This window comes from Myotis davidii, unplaced genomic scaffold (genome assembly GCF_000327345.1).
Source record: "Myotis davidii unplaced genomic scaffold, ASM32734v1 scaffold299, whole genome shotgun sequence".
In the NCBI taxonomy this organism is placed as follows: Eukaryota; Metazoa; Chordata; class Mammalia; order Chiroptera; family Vespertilionidae; genus Myotis; species Myotis davidii.
The window spans coordinates 8,106,512-8,115,026 of NW_006293088.1; positions in this window are offsets into that span (position 1 = coordinate 8,106,512).

The following is an 8,515-nucleotide window of genomic DNA, read 5'->3' on the forward strand; positions in this document are numbered from 1 at the left end:
CGTGCGTCACGGCGATCCACATGATAATGACCACATTCCAAAGACAACAAGAGTCCATTTCACAGGCTGTTCTTTCTTTTCAGAGCATTGCCACAGTTTTATCTCCCCATCAACGTTCCCAGCCCTACCTTTTTGGAAATTTCATCTCAACTTTCCACCTGCCCGCACTCGGTGCGGGCGTCCTGCCTGGCGCCGCGGCGGAGCCGCGCGCAGTGTCGCCTGGGCTGGCGAGGGGTCTGGTGTGATGGGACTTGGGCGGATTTCACCTGCTCACGGTGTGTAATGATTAACAGCCACCAAGTTATCAAGAACGTGCCGTTTGCCACGGAAAGACAGCTGGGTGATGTCATCATTTAAAGGAAAGGACGCCTGCCCGGAGCCCGGGGAGAAAGCCACTGTCGCTGGGACCGAGCCCGCGAGGGACGTGGGGCCGGAGGCGGCCCGTGGGAGCCGCAGCGGCTGAGCCTGTCGGTAATCAGCTGCGTGGGAGGGTTCGAGGACAGCAGCCAGGAACCTGCTGTTTTGTTTCCGAAGCTACACATCCCACCTCCACCCCCCCAAGCGGAGAGGACACCGAATCAGTGCAGATGTTCCCTTGGCAAGAATCCACACACTTGAACCTGAAGAAGTAGACGCCGGGTCATCTGCTCGGCGATAAGGATCTCGTAGAGAATCGGCTTAGGCTGAAATGCTCGTTCTGAAACCCGCAGTGTCCGTCTGCAGACCGCTGCCCCCCGCGGACAGTGTTCGTCCGTCGGACCCTAAGGACCTGGCGCCTTCGCTGATCCCCACGGATAGTTCTGCCCAGAGCTCTCTGGGCAGCTTTATGGGCCAGACGCGGCGTGACCCTCCACCGGCATGCATGCCAGTCGGCCCTGGCTTCATCCCCACCCAAATGCCCATGCCACCTCTGAACCTCACGCTGTTCGTTCTGAATCACAGCCGAGTGCCACACCCTGAGCAGCACAGAATCCGTGTGTGGCCGACGGAGAAGCCGCCGCTTCGATTTTTCTGGAATCGGTTATCGCCTCGCTGATCCACAACTGGCTTCAGGTGGGACATTCAAGGAAACGTTTATGCCAATTCGGGGGCTGCGTTTTCCACTCCTTGTCTGGTTACCAACGCTGATGTGGGCAGGTCGTTTTCCTTGACTGAACCTCAGGCCAGACGAGCCGCCTGATTCAGTGGGGCCGGCCCGCTGGTGTGCAGGTCACAGCCAGCGACGTGACTGGCGGAGCTACGGGGAGCCCATCGGACGTAGCCTCCCGCATGCGGGCCCCTGCCGCCCGGCCAAGTGTGTCCTGAAACTCAGAATCAATCTATAAGGAAAGAAAGCAAAGAGATGTCTGGGCACCTGGGACCCTGCGGGATTCATGAAGGCACAGAGCGGGCAGGTGGTTTGATGGAGAAATCGCATCACAGGAAGAGGCTGGCACAGTCACGGAGATGCCTTGTGCGAACGCCGTTCCAGAGTTCTGAGAAAGCTCTGTCTATGGAAATGGAACAGGACACAGCCTGGGGCGGCGGTCACGTGACTACCTGGAGACCCATTCAGAGCGTCACCCCCGCCCCCCAAGGCTGCCTCCCTGGGCTGTGCCTGCGGCCAGAGCGCTGGGGCCAGAGACCCAGCAAGGCCCCGGGGGGCAGGAAGCTGCCAGGTCAGAGGGAGAGCCCCTGACTCAAGGGCACTCTGGCCAGAAGCAAGGTCCTTCCTCTGCCAGCCTCTTGGGGATTTTGAAACACAGATATGTGCACAAAATTTTAAATCACAGAACATTGGAGGAAAACGAAGACCAAGAAAAACAAAACACTCAATAAACAGAGACCAGCACCCATGCGAACATTTCACAGACAGATGGTCCAGTGGAACTCAGAGCCCTGGCCGGGGGCTCGGATGGTTGGAGCCTCTTCCTGATAGGCCAAGGTTGCAGGTTCGACCCCCACCCGGAGCACACGCAAGGACCAAGCAATGAATGTCTAAGTAAGTGGAACAACAAGTCAGTGTCTCTTTCTCTCTCTCCCCGCCTCTCTCTCAAAAAATCAATCAATAAAAAGAAGTAATCCTTCAAGAGTGGACAGAAAATTTCACCCATGAGACAAACACGGGCTATTAATGGAAAAGAAAGGCCAGTAAATGTGAAGAAAAGGTAAAAGTCATCTGGAATCTGTGGCAGCTGACCAGCCCTGAGCACCTTACAGTGGCGGCTCCACAATTGTTTATGCAAATTAACAAGTGACTAACCACAGAGACCTGAGAGCCCAGGGCGCTGCCAGGAGCTGTGTGTGTGTGTGATATCCTTGGGGAGAGGGTAGGGCTGATCGGTTCTGCGTGCTCTGGATTGCTATTACGTGTCCACTGAAGATTCAGGGTAAGTTCCGCGTCAGGTAACAGCACAGAAACGTGGGTCACACTGCCCATCCTGCCCGCGGCCGTGATAAGCAGAGGACAAAGGGGAGCTCTGTGAAGGTCCCGGAGGGCAAGCAGCGCCCTGTGGCTACGGAAACAAGGGGTGGCATCCAGGTGTGGCCAGTCTCCCCCAGCACCTCCTCCATCCTCCCAGCACCCAGAGACAATGCAGGCAGGAGGGGCTGTCCAATGGGCTGAGAAGCAGACGCTGCATTTCAGGGCTGCGAGAGGAGCTGTCCTTGGGGGAGGGCAGGCCCGGGGAGGGGGGGGGGTGCCGCCCTACAGTCTGTGTACAAATCCCCTGATGTCCTCGGCTGCACCCTCCACGGCGCATGGACAGGGCGCACCTCCAAGGGGCTGCATGGAAAGTGAGACCCGGAGGCCAAAGCACCGAGCAGAGACGGCAGCAGCTGCTCAGCTGCCGACAGAGACTGGAACTCAAGTCCGGCCAAGTGAGGGCCGCTTGGTAAACCGCGTGGGCTTTCCGCGAACACCCCAGAGGGCCCACGTGTTACTGTTTTATTCTGTGAATCCTCACCTGAGGATATTGTTTCCATTGCTTTTCAGAGAAAGTGTAAGAGAGGAGGGATGGAGAGAGAGGGAGAAATACGGATGTGAGAGACACATCCACTGGTCACCTGCACGCGCCTCGACCTGGTCCAGGGATCTAACCTGCGACCCCATTACCTGACCTTGACCAGGAATCCAACCCGCAACCTTTCGATGCGTGGGCCGATGCTCTGACCACTGAGCAACCGGCCAGGGAGAGAGGGCCAGGTGTTAGAAGCGAGGACCACATCCCAGATTGAGGGCAACACTGACATAAACCTGCCCTCACAAGTCCTAGAACCGAGCCGCCACAAGGCCACGGCGACCTGCTGGGAACGGAACCGCCTTCCAGAGCAAAAGCCATCACTTTTCAGAGGAAGAGGAAAAACCAGTGTATACTGGGCGCCATCCCTCAGCTTAGGGACCCGATCAAAACCCACGGGCACGCAAGGAAGCGGAGGCGGCGGCCGTCGTCAGAGGAAAAAGCCGCCAACGGAGCAGATGCTCTCTCCGCTCTGACGTTTCTACCTCCCTCTCCCTTCCTCTCTCTGAAATCAATAACAACATCTCTTTAGAAATAGTAGTGCCCTGACTGGCTTGGCTCAGTGGATAGAAAATCAGCCTGTGGACTCAAGGGTCCCGGGTTCGATTCCTCTCAAGGGCATGTACCTTGGTTGCAGGCACATTCCCAGTGGGGGGTGTGCAGGAGGCAGCTGGTCGATGTTTCTCTCTCATTGATGTTTCTAACTCTCTAGTCCTCTCTTCCTCTCTGTAAAAATCAATAAAAACAATAAAAAATATTTAAAAAACAGTAGTGATGAATATCCAGAACATATGAAGAATTCCTTCGAATCAAAGACAAAAATCACCACAACCGATAAGTGAGTAACAGGCCGTTATTACACAGAACAAGAAGCCACCGGACGAGACGCTCCGTGAGGAACAGGAAAATGCAGGCGCAGCTCACGCCCACCGCACGGGCCGTCATTAAAACGCGGGACAGCGGCCAGTGCGCCGGGAGGGGGACGACAGCCATTCTCCCTCGGGGCTCCTGGGTGAGGAGCCCTGCACCCACTCGGGAAGTGGGCTGGCATTTCCCGGTGCAGGGCGCTGCTCAGGTCTGTGAATGTGAAGGGGAAACACCCCGTCTTCTCTTCACTGACCTCTGACTGAGACGTGGCCGTGTCCATCAGGAACTGAGCCGGAGCAGCAGCGGCCCCTGCGACTCCATCGGGGGACACAGGTTCTCGCCGTCACATTTGACTGGCTGCCGAAGCCGCGGAGCGTCGCTTACGCTCATCGCCGTTCAAATGGTGTGGTCATTAGTCCAGTGGCTGCACATGACCACTTACTGGAAGGGGGACAGCGGATTGCTTTACCATAAACTTGGGTTTTTCTAATATTTTGAAAACCACCTTCCAATACCATTGGTTCCCCGTAATCCTCTGCACTGTATTGTATCTCTTAAAATGCTACCCTAAGGCATCCAGACGCTTCCCTCCTGTGGCAAAGGGTCCGTGAAACAAACATGGTTAAGAGCCCTGAAATGCCCCGGCCGGCTTGGCTCCCGGATACAGCGTGGGCCTGCAGACAGAAGGGTCCCGGGTTCGATCCTGGTCAAGGGCACGTGCCTCGGTTGCAGGTTCAACCCCTCGCGGGGGCCGTGCAGGAGGCAGCTGATCATGATGTTCTTCTCTCATCGATGTTTTTCTCTCTCTCTCCCTCTCTCTTCCTCTCTCTCTAAAAATCAATAAAAAAATATTTTAAAAAACACAACAAAACCCTGTCGCTACTACAGTGAAACACGAGGGTGCATCACCCAGTATCCGCCTGGAGAAACATTTCAAACAGCGGGAATGACCCCAATGTTCGCCGTGGAGGCGCTGTGAACGGTCCGTGCAGGGAACCCACGAGGGGGGTTATGCCGGGTGTTAGGTGGGTGTGATTGGCACGGTCCCAGGAGAGCCAGGCCTCGGTGCCTGGGGAGAGGGCCGGTCCCGGAAGGAGCCAGGCCAGGAGCAAGTTGGGGGGGGGGGTGTCCCACCCGGATGCAAACGGGGGTTCCCGTGGCCCTTCCTGTCCCCTCTCCCCTCACGGCCTCCGATCCCACGTGTGGCTAAAACGAGGCAGGGGAGTGAGTGGCCCTGACCCGCTATGGCTCCTGCGGAACATTATATTTTTACCCAGAAACATTACATTTGCCGGGAGCCGGTCCATCCTTGCTGTTCCAAGGGACCTGGCATATATGGCATACTGTTCTTAATACGTTTGCTCACCTTCTTGGCACTATGTGTTTTAACCAAGGTCACCTCTCTGAGAAAGGTTGTTTCCCCAGGTAGAGATTTTCCCCTGAAGTTAGGGAGGGAATAAAACCTCTTAACTAAGTGCCAGGCGGGTAGTTAATCACTTTAACTATGAACAATCATGCTTAAGCTACATAATCTTTACTCCTTGGAATGGAGATAAGAAACGCCCTAACTTTTGGAATAGAGATTGATAGGATTGGAATCAACTGGTATAAATTCAGATGTAACAAGAGAACAGGACACAGAACCTAGATACAGAACCTAGCGACAGAACCTAGTGAGAGAACATGGCAAAAGATCCTGGACAGAACCTGGCTACAGGAATTGGCTGGAGATCCTAGACAGAACTTGGCTGGAGATTGTGGCTAGAGATCCTGGCAAGGCTGCTGATCAACTGAACGCTGTCTCTGTGTCATTCCTTCTTCGTCGACTCCGTCCACCTTTGGGGACCCCTGGACCTGCTGGGGTTGGACGCCAGCATACATTGTCACCAACAGCATACATTGTCACCAACTTTACCCAAAAAATAAGGGTCATGTTGATTCATTCACACCAGACAGCTATTGCTATGCTGGCTGTTGCCACAGTTTTATTGGACAGTCGAAGGGAAAAGAGGTCCGTGCCCTGACAAACAGTCAGGTGCCGCCTGGTTTACAAGTGCTTGCGGCGCAGCCAGTGGAAAATCACGGAGCCATTCCATTCCCCCGACAATGAATGTGGAAAATTACAAACCAAGTGAATGTTTGGGACATGGGACTTACACCACAGTGTGTAGTGACAGAGATGGCTGCTTGGTAGCTTGAAAGGGGGCTCAGTGCCAGGTTGTGGGATGGGAATAACTTGTATTTGTTTTGTATTGTAATAAACGAAAGACATGTGAAATGTACATGTGAACTCTCCCATAGGACAGCCTCTAAGGGACCCCAGGAGACTTGCAACCAGGAGAGCACTGGTCCTTGTTTCACTGTCCTATGTTTTGGCTGTGGTCAATAAATTCTTGCTTTTCTAAAAAAAAAAAAAAAGGAAGGAAGGAAATCGCTGCCCTAGAGTGTAGAAGCCGTAACCAGGCTGCAAGATGGTACAGCTGCTACATGGAGACGATGCTTTTCACTGAGGTGTCAGTTCATGGATGTACATCCCGCCCTGTGGCCTTAGCGCCCCTTGGGACAGCCTGACAGCACAGGTTCTTGCCGGCTGGGGAACAGGGCTTTTCTTTTCACGTGGGTGACCCTGGCCCTGTGTGAGGGTGTTGGGAGGTGGAACGAGGTGGTGAGCAGGTGAGTCTGCATACGACACGCTGGCAGAGAAACGCTAAGATACAATAAGTGAGAAAGCAGGGACAGCGGGACCAGCGTGGGATCCCGTCGGTGGAAAGTGTGAGCCTCACACTGGCTGCCTCGCTGGGCACCTGTACACGCAGGCGCTCAGTAAGCCCGCCCCTCCCGTAGCCTGTCTTCCACCCGAGAAAGCAGCGCCTTACACCGGCATGCACCCCGCTTTCACAGAACACGCAGTCAGCCACCACGGCTCCCGCAGAAGGCGGCTCCACCTTCCACTTCCCAAGGACAGCACCCTGGCCCGGCCCTCCTGCCCGCACAGCGGGAGAGCCCCGGCCCACCCAGAGCTGGTCAGGGCAAGAGGACTTTCTCCTCCCCGCGAAGGGGGCTGCGCACTGGGCTTCTAGACGCATCTCCCCCTAACCCTGCAGTCGGCCCTGGGCAAACCGCTGAGCACAGAGCTCTGCTCAAGGGACAGGAATGATGCCCCAAGTCCCTGGACCCCGGCCACGCAGGCCTAGGAGGGCCCAGACCAGCTCCAAGGCATCACTTCCCAATGTCAGAGCCGCTCCCACTTCACTCCCGCTTCCCTTGTTTGCACACCCTCACCCGCAGCCCGGACTTCCTAGAAGGAGGGCCAGGTGTGTTTGGCACTGAGACAGGCAGGTGGGGAGGAAGAGGCTCTGCAATGGTAGCCACACGCCTGAAGCTGTGACTCTGGACCAGGTCAGAGGGCCCAGGAGGGGCCTGGAGCCCACCCCAAACACTGCCAGGAGGAGTGCTCTTCTGTCTTCCCCACGCTTTTCTGGCTGCCCCGAAGGCATCTCCCAGTTCCCCTTCCTGCCCTTCTCTCTGGAATCGGGGAGCTCAGCCAGAGGGCTGCAGGCCCCCAGCCTGCGATGGGGAGCTTACAAACGCTCACCCCTGAACCACATGCTCAGAGGTCAGCAATGTCTGCGCTTCACAGCAACCTGTCTGTTTTTCTTTGTTGTTGTTGTCGATCCTCACCTGAGGGCATTTTGCCAGGTGATGTTTGGAGAGTGGAAGGGCGGAGAGGCAGAGAGAAACATCTATGTGAGAGAGACACATCGATGGGTGGCCTCCCACACGGGCCCCAGTCAGGGCTGGGGATCGAGCCTGCCACCAAGGTACATGCCTGGAATTGAACCCAGGACCCTTCAGTCCATGGGCCTACGCTGTATGCACTGCACCAAACCAGCCAGGGTGTTTTCCTTCCCTTATTACAGGTGCATTTGACAGATGCCTCAAACGCATCACCTGAACTCCAAGTCCACCTCGCCTGCTGCCCCACCCCCACAGCCCAGGACATGGAATCTCCCTCTGACCTTGTGTTCAGGCTGGAAACTCAGGGATTATCCATCTTCCACCACATGGCTGCCCCCATCCTCAGGTGCCTGCAGTCACCCACCTGGGCCTCCTCGACACGGAGGGAGCCGGGAACCCAGCAGGGTCAGGGCCCCCTGGGCTCCACTGTCCTCCAACAGCACCTCCACCTGGCCCCCGGCTGCTCCTTCACAGCCCAGCACTCCTGCCCCAGGGCCTTTGCACTGCATCTCGCTGCCTGGAAGGCGCTGAAGCATCCTCGAGGCTGCCTGCCCCACACCAGCTCCCTCCAGACTCCTGTGGTCCCTCCATAGAGGCTCCCGTCCCCCGCACCGCCCCCCGTCTCCTCACTGCACGTGTCCTCACGGGGCGCCGCTGTTCTCGGGTTCGCTCTCTCCCTCCCCCACAACGTAAGCTCTAGGAGGACAGACGGTGTCTCTCAGTGGCTTACCGCCCCAGGCAGGCGGCTGGCACACGGTGGGCACCGAGCAGAGCTGCGAAGGGAATGAACCCGAGACCGGCCACCCGCCCACCGCCGCGCAGTCCGAGCCTTCGGTGCTGATCAGGACGTGCGACTACACGTGTCCCCATTTAAGGGCTCTCACCTGCCGGCCTCTGGTCCAGGGGTTGCG